Source organism: Cyprinodon variegatus, unplaced genomic scaffold (genome assembly GCF_000732505.1).
Source record: "Cyprinodon variegatus isolate N-32 unplaced genomic scaffold, C_variegatus-1.0 Scaffold7, whole genome shotgun sequence".
In the NCBI taxonomy this organism is placed as follows: Eukaryota; Metazoa; Chordata; class Actinopteri; order Cyprinodontiformes; family Cyprinodontidae; genus Cyprinodon; species Cyprinodon variegatus.
The window spans coordinates 1,743,154-1,757,133 of NW_015150460.1; the positions used below are offsets into that span (position 1 = coordinate 1,743,154).

Below are 13,980 nucleotides of genomic sequence, written 5' to 3' on the forward strand. Positions count from 1 at the left end.
CAGCTTGGTTGCTGTTATATTTCTAACATTGTTGCTTTTCAACCATTTGTTACAGTGGCATAAGAAGGGACGATGCACTATTAAAACTAGCAGTCTGGAATGTTTACCTCGCATATTTTCCAGTGATAGCCAGAATAAGGAGGTAAACTGAGTTACCATCGATCTGTTTGGAAATCTCTGATAAATCAGCAAAACATATTGCTGATGTGCATTGGTATATTGGTGTGGTATATACACACAAATCTCCCACACACCACCATACAAGTTTTCCACTGGTACAGAATCAATGAGACTGCAAATTATGGCATTAATAATCCAAAGAAAGCGTGCTTTAGTTTCAAACTGTGCTTTGATTTCTGTAACATAATCACTCATATTTGCATGCCAAATGCTTGAAACCGACTGAAAGGAATGTATATAGAGAATATGCATGAATGTTTGTCTGTCTCTGCGTTTACATGAACAAAATTAGAAAATTGAATGAAATGTACTTGGACTCAAAGACAAAAAAAATAAACAGATTGTAGTGTTTACATGGAGCAGTTTATATGCTGCATGTGCATTTTTAGGCAGCATGGTTTATTTAGAACCAGAGATCAAATTTCCCTAAAGAAAAACATACAGAAGAATTATTTCTGTTTTTGCTGAATACCAAATAATACGTTTATTTGTCTTCTGACCTCCCAGGATGGAGTCACAGAAGGTGCTTTCTATGGATGTGATATTACTGAACTCATTGATTAGGCTACAGGCTCAGCAACACATGCTAATAGTCACTGGTCATGCACAGACCAGTTTTGCTTCCCCGCCAAAGCTTTTGCTGTAAATATGACACATTGATATGTGGCAAAAATAAACTATTTGATAATAAATAGAAACACGGCTATTAACAACTTGATCTAGATAAGTATTTACATGAATGCTTATCTGAACATCCTTCTATTCACAATTAATGTTGCCTTTAGTTTTCAATGTGTCTGAGCATACACATAAGCACCCTGAGTATACTGAGTACCACTGTGAGCAGCATCAAATGTGCACACTGAGACACATACCAAGAGATTAAAGCAGCAATTTCCATTAGTTTTTATTTAATTTTTTACTTTTAATTTAAGTGCTTTGGCCCACTTAAAATGAAAAAACTAAAACTAAAACACTTGTTGATTAGATGTGTAGTATGCTATGTTTAATTGTGTCCTGCTTTGGCTAGGATGAGGGACATTAAACCTTTCAGAGATAACGTTTTGTTCACATTAAAACATTCACATTTTGCAGAATGAAATGTTTGCTGTAGCTTCTGATCAAGCTTTTAGGTAGCAATGTTTGCTGCCTTTACTAAAAAAATGACAAACTTCAAGCACCGTTTTTCCCCTGGAAACTTTGCCCAAATGTTCAACATTTCACAATCAGCAGATGCTGGAGTTGGAAAATTTGAAATTTTGCTGCTCGACGCTGAGCTGCACAAAGGGTAGCACTTGCACACTGCAAAAAATAGAAATCTAAATAAGTAATTTTTGCTCAAATTAAGTGCATTTTTTCCTGAATTGAGGAGGTAAGTGAGACACTTTGCCAATGGAACAAGACAATTTATATTTAAAATAAGAAAAAAACTATTGCTTTTTCTTATTTCAAGTGTATATTATCTAATTATCTTATTTTAGGAGTAAACATACTCATTCCATTGGCAGATCATCTCATTTGGCTGCTCAAATTAAGGGTAAATACACTTAATTTAAGACATCTTTTACTTAATTCTAGATGTTTTTTGCAGTGCATGGAGTTTGCATGTTCTCTCTGTGCATGTGTGGGTTCTCTCTGGGTACTCCGGCTTCCTCCCACAGTCCAAAAACATGAATGTTAGTTTAACTGGCTTCTCTAAATTCTCCTTAGGTGTGAGTGTGTAAGCTATAGGCCAAAGTTTAGCATAAAGGACTGAGAAAGTCTATTGAACTATTCAACAAAATGTATCATAATATAAGGTTTGAATTTGTGCCACACAAACTATTTCCTATGATACATTAAATCCAAGCAGAAAAAGAAAGATAAGGTTCACTAGAGATAATTCCAAGAATAACATGTTGACCTTTCTGGACTGTGCTCTGCACACTAAGAACAATGGGAATCCTGACACTTAAGTTTACCAGAAACCTACACAAACAAACCAATATCACTTTACTTGGACTTTTCACTTTATTTGGATTTAGTTTTTACATATGCATAGATATACGTACAGATATATATACAGAAGAGCTATATGTGTATATATTTTATCTCTTTTTATTCTTATTGTTTATCTTTATTATATTGTATAGTTGGATGTGTGTATATTTCATGTAAAACTGTAACTGGAGCGTGTAACAAAAGTAATTTCCCTCTGGGATTATTAAAGTATTTCTGATTCTGATTCTGATTCAATATCTGTATTTTGACCCACATCTCCCACTTCATTTGCAGAGAAGAACTGAACAGAAAAATGAGTCTATGGTAGCATGTCACTCTTATTTGTGTTCATTAGTTATTGGAGGGAGTAAACACTGATTAAAAATGGCAAGTGATCAGATGGCCACAGGTAGAATACTAATTTCTTTGATAGGAAGAGGGACAAGCAGCTATAGACACACTTACCAAGGGAGTCATTTCTAGATGTTATCAATCCGTTGCACATTGTGACCTCCTGGCTTACATAAATCTAAAAACTTTAACCACCACCACTTACATTCATGACATCAGTGGTCAGTTTGTGATTCTTCAAAAAGTTGAAAAGCTAGAACACCAGCAAACCTTAGACTTATAAGTGTCGGCTTTGCAAAAATCTGCCCTACAGCTTTATGATTGGCTACTGTCAGGATCCCCAAGTTTTTTGTGATTGAGAGCAGCCTCAAATACCTTAAATAAAATGACTACATTTTATCTCATCAAAATAAAATTAGACTATTTCTTCCTCTCACATTTAAGAATCACAAGATGGGATATGACAGTTAACAAGTTAACCCTCTGTCTGAATCCACTTTTTAATTATCAACATAATAAATAAAATGTAATATGTAATAAAATGTATGGTTTTGTGTAGGTTTGTAGTGAGTAAAAGCATTAGAAGGAACATTGCAAGTAAACAACAATAAGCAAAATTGTTTGCAAGTTTAAATGCCCATGGTTTCATAAATCTCCCACTGAAACATAAACTTTATGCGATCAAAACCCTGAGTTACTGGCCTGACAATATTCATTCATTTGCAGAGAAGAACTGCAGAGGAATCAGAAGGAACAACAGTGCACCTAACACTGAGGATAAAACCAAGAGACCCCAAAACACTCTAACTCCATATGTGTCAGAACATTTTGTGAAATTCAGAAGGATTTTCTGTAAGAAAAATAAAGCAGTGAATTCCAAACCCAACAATACACTCAGACAAAAACCTGTTCATCCCAAAGACAGAAAAGCTAAACCAAAGCTGAGCGTTGTAGCTAATGCAGCATGGACTGTTTGGATCCCTATATTAGAGAAACCAAACAACAGCCACATAAACACATGGTGCAGTACAGGAGAGCCAGCAGTTCAAGGCAAGATTAGCATACCTTTGATGACCAAAATGCTTCTGGAGATTCTGGACAGAGAGGGCAGATGGTTTGAAAGAGGGGGTGAGGAACCCATCTTTGTTCAATTAAATCCAGCTTATTTATATAGCGCCAATTTACAACACGCCATCTGAAGGCGCTTTACAGAGATAATCCAACCAGATCATACAGTCAGTTTGGTTCAAAGTTTTCTATCTAGGGAAAACCAGCTGATTGCATTGACTCAAAAGAAATCCCTCACACAATCCCTTGTTAAAAGGGAAAACCATCCCTAAACAGAAGGGAAGGTTTTGTACACTGGAAAAATGATCTAGAAATAAGTAAAAATTTCCTAAAATACTTGTATTTACCCTTAATTTGAGAAGGTAAATAAGGTAGTTTGCCAATGGAATGAGTAGTATTACTCTTAAAATAAGATAATTAGATAATATGCACTTGAAATAAGACAATGCAATTGTGTTTTCTTATTTTTTTAGGTTAAATTGTCTTGTTCCATTGGCAAAATGTCTGTTTTACCTCCTCAATCCAAGAACAAATGCACGAAAAAAATTACTTATCTAGATTTCGATTTTTTTTCCAGTGTAGTCTCAGCTTAAAAGCATCTAAAATTCAGACATGGATCTCATTCCAAAGAAATTACATAAGCATACTCATGATCATAAATTCACGACCAAGGTGGACAAAGGCTTGGTCATTGATTGGCATCTGGTATGCAATGTGCTTAGGAGGATGGACCTGTGTGCTGCTTAAATATCAGCGCTCTAAATACGGATAGCTCTACTCCTAGCCGACAGAATTGACGAGGACTCGTGTTGCCAAAACGTCATCACAGAACTAAGCAAAAGCAAGTTTGCCTCTATATGATGCCAGTTTTGTGGTAAATCCAGTCTTTTCAATTGCGATATTGCAATGCATCTATAGTGATGCGCCTCTGAGTCAGTGAAGGAGGTTGTTCTCCAGCCAAATTCAAGAATTTGTGTGTAGTGGAGGAATAGAGAAGGTTGGAGTGAATGAATACCCAGGACTGATGTGGCTCACTCTCCAAGAGAATGAAATTTTGCAGCAGTGACCTATACAATCACCTAAAGAATGACCTGAATACAAGAGCAGAAAGCAATCAAACAGGAAAGTGATGGAATGCGACTGAAATGCTGATTAAGCTGCAAATCCAAATCAAATTTATTAAAGTGATGATGCACATTTGTTCCTCTAGATTATTGAAATTTTTTTCAATTGGGATATAGATTTTTTAGGGAACCAGCTTGCTTAGTTGTTAAATGAAGCCATTGTTCTGTCTGAAGTCAGAAGCCTTAATGCTTAATCACTGCTCTTGTGTGATTGTGTTGGATTTCTTCCCGCTGAACGTCTTAGATTTCTGAATCCAGGCCTTTATTTTGTGCAATGCACCCCTTTGGAGAAGGTAAACACCCAGCGCTCCATGTTTTCCATTAGCGATTATTGCCCTTGTGCCTGTCAGGTGAGAAAAGAGATACTCAACCCAGCCTCTCTCATCGGCTCCAGGTACCAGAGGACAGGCTGAATTTATCTGTGTTTAACACTCACTTTGCACTCTGCTGCAGATAAATAGACAGCCTCAGCTCTCCCAGAGTTAATACAGACTCACTAATAGAGTGTTTCAGAATGGAGGCAGGTGGCTAATAGAGGTTTTAGAGTAATAAAACAATACATCGATTTATCTACTTTTCTTGGTTTGTCATTTGTCTTTTGCTTTTTTTTTGCTCAATTTGTAACTAGTCTGATTTGCCAAGTATCACACCAGCATTAGATCATTTACTTCCTTATGTTATGTGGTTTCATCCTGTCTTATCTCCCTAAACACTCCAAGTTTGTCACTGCTCTTGTAGGGATGCTGTTGTCCACACAAAAGTTTAGGTAGTCAGGCACACGATACGTTCTTGCATGAATCTCCACATAAATTTATGGGATTTTTGCGTCATTAGCTAAGCTTTCACTCAGCTAAGGACATGCAGAGTTGACAGCTGCTAATTGAAGAAGGTCTACCATTCCTAAAATAAAAGTGATTTTCCTTAGTTAATGGTATGGATTTAAAAAAAAAACACTTTTCAATATCTTTTGATAAGCTCATATGCTAAGTAAACAAGATTAAATACATTAACTATTTTGTGAGGAACATTTAAATAAATATTTCCTCCAGTTAGGTTCTAATATGTTCTGTTACACAGAATCCAAAACCTTAAAAACAAGCTTATCAATAATTTCTAAAAACTACAGGTGCTTAGTTCCATATGCTTAGAGATTCACTTCCACGCAGAAAGCCCATATTCTTATCTTCAGGTAACACAGAATACATGTCAGATTAAATAATACTAGTTATATTTCAGGTGTTACTTTATTGTATTTCTCGTACCATGTCCGTTGGTTGTGCTGTTCTTTGTACATCTCTTTGCAGGTGATAAAGCAGATTGAAAATGTTTTATCATTATCTCCTTTTTATCTCCTCTTTCTTTCATCTTTTCTCCCTTTTTCTGTTTTTCCTTTCCTGTTCTACTTACATTGTAGTGTCCATATAATCTGTAAAACTCCCTGCATAATTATAATAAAGCAATTTGAATGAATGAAACAAGCGGAACACTATGGCGATAGCCGTACTGCTCCACTTGTGAAAGTAAAATCTGTTGGGCTCTTTTTGGGATCAAGACAATTATTCTTATTGCCACATCACCAGACAGGACACTGTAAACAAACAAAAAACAAACAAAAAACAAGTGTATCAATAACTTCATTGTTATATATTCAGACTGTGCTCCAACATGAAGATGTTTTCAGTTAAATATAATCAAACATAATTAGAACAGAAATATTAGCTGTTATTTTTGTTGACTTTACTTAAGTAACAAACGTGCAAATGTGCAAAGTTACATGCAGTAAAACGTATAAACATTTAGCAGAGTATCTGTCCTTATAAGCATGTACGGTTGTAATTTATTAATATGAGGTTGTTGGATTTGCTTTGTTTGTTATTCTCGGAGTCAATCTACCTTTATATATTTTTAAGGAGTTGTTTGTCCAGTCAGTTCTGCAGAAAATATATGCATTTTTAAAATGTCGCTGGTTTAGTACCGGCCTGAATATTTCTGGCATATTTCTGGCACATTAAAATGAAACATGATAAGCTCCTCTTATTTTGCACAGTGGATAATAAAAACCACACATATAAGAGTTGTTTATTATGCAGGGATACTCTCCCATGAGAGCTACAGTAGGTTTAAGAGGAGGCATTCAAGCATCTAAATGAGTCATTATTAGGGAAATAAAGGTGAATCCATTTGGAAAGTTCTTTCAGTGCGCTGCAGAAAATTACGACAATAGTCTAAGCAAGAGAATCACATAATCTTTTCTTCCTTAAAAAAACAACAACAATGAGACAACGTTCATGCTATTTCCCAGGCGTTTTCGAAGTAAAACAGGTCATTTTCAAACTGTGCCCTGTATTATTCCCCCCGCTATAGTTGTAAATGAATACGCTCATTTTGTGGATCCCTGAGCCCTTTTCTGATAAACCATCATATCTGTTTTAACCAGTGAATTGGGCTATTCTGGTGCTTTGGGCTTTCCTTTGTTCAGTGTCATCAATGGCCTGCTGCAGTAAACTGGAGCTAATGACCAAAAAAGAGCACTTGTGATGATCTCTGCCGAGCTACTGTACACAAGCTTACACCGTCTTACATCACAGGATGCTAATCGCTTATTTTAGGCAGAATTTACTGGAGGTTTTGAACATAGGAGGTAGAAAACAAAGCAATATTTGAATTATTCTGCCTCCGTTTGTGATTCGAGGCTGCAGTGAAACAGATGGTGTCAAGACGCTGCTGAGTTCAAGTATCCTTTATAAGCGCCATGTTCCAAATGTCCTGCTGTTGTTATTGGAGCCTTTTTGTGTCTTTATAGGAGAAACATCTGAAACTGAAACAGGCTTCTAAAGATTATAGTTTGTAGTCATAATATATTCTGCTAAACTATTCAAATTGTTGCCCTGCGATCGACCTGTCCAGGGTGTACCCCGCCTCTCGGCCGTATGCAGATGGAGATAGGCACCAGCACGCCTTACGACCCTGCTTGGGATAAGCGTGACAGAAAATAGATGGATGGATATTCAAATTTAATATGCAGCTTTTTGTTAGGTGGAGAAAGACACATCATTTTCAGATTTTTAATCTTATAAAAGTTCAGGATGTGTTTATTTACTGCCTCTTTTTTTTCTGGTAAAAATAAAATACACTTTCTCCTATAGCCTTAAAATATGACTTCTCTTTAGATGCCTCAGAGGATTGTTAGATAGATAGATTGACTTCATAAGTTTTGTTTACTCATTTATTTTGTTTGAGAGTAATTTTGAAAGATGTACGTCCTAAGAGATGTAAAAAGGATATAGACAAAGGTACTTCAGCTATAGTGTAGCCCAGTGGTGCTATTTTTGAAAAAAGGGCAAACAGCCTTTCATCTCCACCCCCATTTTCTCTCACACCTTTGTGTCTGATGGAGTGCACCTGTATTATTCCATTTTAGCATCCCTAGCTTGGGCTGAGTGGTGGACAATGACCTGGACTCCTACAAACATTCACAAAGCAAAAATTAAATAAAATGAATTGACTTGCACAACATGCCTTGAATAAAACCAAACAAAATTCACAGCAGAATATAAAAAAAAAGTGCAGATAACAAAATAAAAGACCATTTTAACACTAGTTGAGGCCAAAGGTGGGTCTGTAAAGTGTTGACTTAATGGGTCTAGAAAATACTGCAAATCATTTCACATAAAAGGCTTTTTTTGGTGGAAAAAGTAGTGAAACATACTTGTCCTCCATTTTGCAATTATTTTCTTATTTCTGATGGTCTAGTATATAAAATCCCAGTGACGTTCATTGAATCTTTTTGTAACAGTGTAGAATTCTCTTCCCAGAAACATCTAACATGGACATTTTGCCTTCCGTACCTTTGGTTTCTAGAAAGGGTAAATAGCAATGCTTCTGTCTGACAAGCAGCTCTGCTAATTGATTTATCTGTCCTCACAGAGATTCTTTGTTGTCTTTGCCCTTTTTTTCTCCTTGATGGTTTGGTCAGTGCAATATTGTGAGCTGGGCATCAAATGTTGCCCTAACGGTTGGTGCATTAACACAAATGAAACATCATGTCACTTCCACAGGAAGAAAATATATTTGTTCTCTCACTTCCTTGTTTTTGTTCTCTTATTTCATCTAATGCCTTCTTTCCTTGTTGGATTTTGTTTTTTACTCAACAAACAATGTGTCATGTTTCTATGATCGCAGCACAAGAAGATGAAATTAGATGATGGATCAGTGCTTCTCTTGTGACTCAGCCTCCATTGCTTCCCTCTGGTGCTTCAGCACACAGATAATATTTTCTATACATCCTCTACCTGTAACAGTCCTTAAATCAACTTGGTAAACCACAACTCATAAGCCATTAGCCTCTGATTTAATTATTCTAAAAATCTTTATGTCTGCTGCATCCTAGTGGATCCAATGTCTATTGAAGCACAGATGGTTATCTGTGACCTTCTTTTGTGTTTCATATCAGCCGTGTCCACAGGTGAAAAAAATCCATCCTGAATACTGCTGGTAAAAGTAACTGCCTCTGTGACTTGATGATGACATGTTCTGTAATTGACTGTGATTAATGTTTGCCATTGAATTGCTAATGTGCCCCAAAGGCAGAGCTTTGAGATGGCCGTATTACTAACTGATGATTAGAAGACCACATCGTGTCCTCTGGGTGGCGATAGGCCTTGATTTTGAGTCAGAGGACAGAAGGAATCAACCGTCCTAGACTGGGTCAGACTAATTCTCATAGTTGAAAGTATTAAGTTAAGTTATTTATTATTTAAAAGTGGACTTCAAATGCTAAAAAATGTGATTTCTATCAGTGTTGGTTTTTTGAAGGCTCCTGAAAATTTTATAATGAAACTATGAGTGAGTTAAAGAAACATCAACCGGCCGATATTTTGGTCCAATTTTAGCTCTTTTCAAAGTATCTTTATCAGCCTATATTTGTTTCTTTTCACCGATTAATAATTGCATTCATCAACCATGACTTGAGATCACGTGAATCACATGCAATGCATCTCCCTCTTTGCTCTTCACTGTTACTTATTAGTTTAATTTGTTAATAAAGTTTTTTAACATTTGTTTTTATTGCATCAAATTTATCATGTAAACACAAGGGAGAAAAGCAATATCTGCTCCAATAAAGGGCCTTAAAAAACAGCAGCACATATCGGAGATTGGTTGGACTGATGTCAGAATAATCAGCATTGGTCTTAAAAAAAAAAAAAAAAAAACCTGTATCTGTGAATTTATTAAGAGAGGCTGAGGCTAGATATGATTTGGTTACTTGTATTTGAACCAAACATGTACTGCTTATATACTAGATTTAAACAGATATAAAAGACATCCACTGGTAAGTTGTGGTGTCAACAATATGCCATTTTTATGGTATTTTGTGTAAGTTCGTATTCATACAGTTTTGTTTGAACTATGAAATACAGCTCAACTATACCCTCAAGGTTCTCTCTGATGCTTGTAGTGCCCCTTTACCACTGGCAGAAAAAACGATTTAAACCCGGGAATAATTGGCTTTTTGTGGCAGTGGCAACAGCTCACCAAAGCTTGTCTACTTGGATCAAACGACCCGGCAAGCAACCCACATCAAAATCGTCTCGGCTCTGATCAGCATGCTGTGGGAACACCAGACCCGGGTTGACCTGCTAATTTACATGACACCATTGAACGCAACGTACGGACGTCAACACACCGCACCATTCCCATCTGATCTAACGAGCCGAAACAACCATGTTTACATTTGATAAAAATGGAGCAACAATCGTGAGAGGAATTCGGACAGATCTACACCATGGCTTCCTAACATGTTGCTCTCCATTGTTTACTTTCCTGATTTCTGTCGCACTGCTGACATCTTCAACGCTAAACTTGACGTTTTCACAAGACATGCCGCGTCGGGGGGACAGAGGCAAGCAGCTGCCATTGAGGGGTTAAACCAGCTTTTTTTGCCAATAGGAAGGGAGCCAAATGCCGATTGTGAGCAAGTCGACCATGTTTAATAAACATCAGTGGGAAAGAGGCTTAGGTCTGTTGCAAAAGATACTATACATGCCAACACACAAACCTTTTTGTAGTCTTTCCAGGTTTATCAGTGTTTCAGTCGGGGAGGTATTGATAGATGGATAGACCGCGGAAAGTATTTAGTAGTTTTTCCAGGTTATCCTCCAGTTTTGTATGCTGGTGAAGATTCTCGGTCAGTGGACTTTGTTTCAAAGTTTGAAGACATTTCACTTCCCATCCAGGAAGCTTTTTATTACAGTATTATACAGTACTGTCTAAAGCCTCAAACTCAACACTATTCCTGACATTTTGAATTGAAAAAGCTTCCTGGATGGGAAGCGAAATGTCTCCAAACTTGGAAACAAAGTCCAGTGGATTGCTTTTTATTTTCTTTTTTTTTGGAGGGACCTCCAGTTTTGCATTTCTTGTATGTAAACTATTTTATTTACTATAACTAATTTAAGGACTGTGTTCCTAATAGGACGGTTTCATGTAGATTTGTCACACTTTATGACACCAGGGGTAGATTCCCTGCTAAACGTTTTTCCAGGGGAAAACAGAACAAAGTTGTGCCTATTTGAGTCCTTCCAACCCGAATAGGACTTGGCTTTGAGAAATGAAGGCAGTAAGCTGTCCTCAGTGATTAATTCAAATGAGCTGAAGCATGAAGCCCACAGGAGCGTTGCTTGGATAATTACAGCAAAAAAATACGAGAGCAAACGTTGTCCTGCTGACAAAATCAAAGTCACCGAAACAATTAATGAAGCCAAAGAAAGCTTGTTTGTTGTCTCTGACTTTCCCCAGATTGTAGCTCAAGGAGGACAGCTGGGATTTTACAGTTTTTTTGTTGTCTCTTGATTTTAGTTGTTTTAAAAAAAAAAAATTATGCCAACATTTATTTATGAAACAGTCGTGCAGTGTGGTTTTTAAATCTCTGAGGAATGTTGTCAGATCTCGGAGCAGCAATCTCTGGTTTTAAACCCCTTATATTTTTCCTCAGGAAAAATGACTTTCAGCCTCAGAGACTCACATTTCAGCTAAATGTTTGGCCTCCTTAAAGGATATAATGTCTCACTGCTTCTTTGATATCAAGGGAGCTGAATGCAAGCCTTGCCCTTAGGTGGACTGGTATCCCATAGATAAAACAGTAAAAACAATTCCTCTTACTGATTTGTTTTACTATATTCGGCAGACCTCCTTCTATTGGAATTTTTTTATAATGATTTTTTACCCCCTTTCGTTGTACATTGTTTTTTATTCCTCATAGGGCATCTAAGCTCCAAAGTTCCAGTAATGAATAATTGGATCAATAGAGGAATAAATTTGATGTGAAATAAACCCGGCAGGCTTGCTCTGCAATATTTCTCCCTCTTTACAGTCATTTAATCGTTATTCTTAAATGCATCCCTAATGACCTGATTGACTTACAGCTGTGAAGCACTGTAAATCAGAGAATTATGGCTCCTTGAATGTTAGTGCTAAATATCTGCCACTGTGCAGGGGATGTGTTGAATTTTATAAGTTCTTAACTGCAGGAATATTCTGTTTTAAATGTTCGTTCCCCTTTCCTTACCCCTACTGTGCACTAAAACAGCTTGAACTATATTATGCTTAAGCAATGTACTGCTATTTGAAAGAAAATAGGCCTGAACACCCAACATACACTTTAACTACCAACAATCTCATGAACCGTCGTTATGCAATTTTTATAATTACTTTATAAGTGCAATACTCTAATGTGCATTCTGTAAATTTCTGTGTAAATGTTCTTGTATATATTTTTTCTTCTGTAACTGCACAGTCCTTTATATATCAGTCCTTTTTATTGCACTATTTACCTGCACTGTTTAGTTTTATATTGTTTTTGAGCTGCTAAATATTCCATTGTACCCTTGATGAACAACCCCAAATAAAGACTTCTGACTCTTCAAATTGTGATAAAATGTTTGTCTTTGATAAAAATGGGCCACAGCTCTCTCAAACCCAAATTTGTGAAGCCTTATTGATTCAAAAAATCTGAAATTTGACAGCTTGCCCCAGCAAAAACAATATGCAGGCATGAACTTGGTTTTCTATTTATATTTTCTTACATTTTGTCGACCATATGCATTATTTTTTTCCTTCAAGTATGAAGTCACCGGCAGTTTTTGTGTCGAGGGAGGCGGGGCTAAACTAAAGGCTCCTTCAAGGTCCATTGTTAACATCTGTTCCCTTCTTGATATATAGGTCATCACTTAGCTGATACACTTTGTCATTTTATACAGCTGAAAGAAATTAATACAAAAATTATTCTGCTTGCTTGTGTTTGAGCAGCAGAACTTGAACTGGAGTCCTCCATTAGTTTATTGCAGGAAGATGACGAGGAGTACCGGAAAAAATTGAAGGATCCTGAAGGACTCTTCAGTTTAGCCGCAGCGATGGAAAAACAGTGCGAGTGACATTGTAGCTGAAGAAATTCTGCCTTGACTCTGAAATCATCTCTCATTGAAAAAATGCTGCAGATAAAAATTACAGCATCATCATAAGATCATACTGTTTTAAAGGGAACTTTGTTTGTATTTTAAATGATTGACTTTTCAATGTTTGATTTTCAATTTTTAGCTTTTTCCATGTTTGATATTTTAATGCCAAATTTCTCAATATATATGCAAGCTGTCACTGATTTAGCCCAATAGGTTTACAGTTTATTTTGTACACACTCCAGAACAGCAGATTTAGTTGATCAAAAAGATAACAAGTGCAATACTTTGCTCTAAACTGACTAGCATTAGCTAGTATACATATAGGAGAAATTTTAGTTTTCATGATGCATATTGTTGGTGAATATAGTGGCTATAAGGCTGCAAGTGTTGCCCTATAGGGCATGCATTTTTTTCAGACTCATAACTAAAAGAAAGACATCTAAATTCTCAGATTATGCAATAAAAAATATTCTGAACCACTTAATGAGCTAAATTGGACACATTTGAATTAGAAAAGCTTCCTGGAGAGGTGGCGAAACGTCTTCAAATCTTGGAAACCAAGTCCAGTGGATATTTTTTGAACTTTTACGGAATAAGTTGGACAGTTTTCTGTATGTTTTCAAGGTTCTTGGTTAATAAAGTGTCATATTGTTGTTATAAACTGACTCTAGACAAATTAACTTAATTTCAACCTCTTATAGCATGTTTTGAACGCAAGACCCAAAGGGCAAAATCCAGAAATTCAGCCAAAAAAGGGAAATCCCATCATAAGTAGAAGCATATGTTCTATTAAAGTATACAACGTGCTTAAAACTGCAGAA

At 36.4% G+C, this 13,980-nt stretch overlaps 1 protein-coding gene across 2 annotated transcripts in view; it reads left to right on the forward strand.

The window, feature by feature from the left end:
• Window positions 1-13,980, forward strand: part of LOC107085855 (ankyrin repeat and BTB/POZ domain-containing protein BTBD11-A) — a 229,254-nt gene that overhangs the window by 182,514 nt on the left and 32,760 nt on the right. The window lies entirely within an intron of this gene.